Genomic DNA, 204 nt, shown 5'->3' with positions numbered 1-204 from the left:
AGGTGTCCGGACGCACACCGCCCCTAGCAGGGCGCCCCCACGCCGCCTGACGTCGGAGATCTCTCCAGCCAGAGCGCCCTTCGAAAGCTAACAAAACGAATGAAATAAAGGGAGACAAAAACCAAAACCAAAAAGCCTCCAAAATCAACCCCGAAAACTCAACACACAAAAACCCATTCCGGGGAGTCAGGGACCCTCCCCCCC

The 204-nt window shown here is 56.4% G+C and overlaps 1 protein-coding gene across 7 annotated transcripts in view; it reads right to left on the bottom strand.

Annotated features, from left to right (window-relative positions):
• The window catches only part of OTX2 (orthodenticle homeobox 2), a 10,932-nt gene that overhangs the window by 4,451 nt on the left and 6,277 nt on the right, over positions 1-204 (bottom strand). The gene's annotated exons all lie outside the window — the stretch shown is intronic.

This window comes from Myotis brandtii, unplaced genomic scaffold (assembly GCF_000412655.1).
Source record: "Myotis brandtii unplaced genomic scaffold, ASM41265v1 scaffold640, whole genome shotgun sequence".
Taxonomy (NCBI): domain Eukaryota; kingdom Metazoa; phylum Chordata; class Mammalia; order Chiroptera; family Vespertilionidae; genus Myotis; species Myotis brandtii.
Note: the sequence above shows the minus strand (reverse complement) of the source record. Positions and strands in the feature narration are given on the sequence as shown.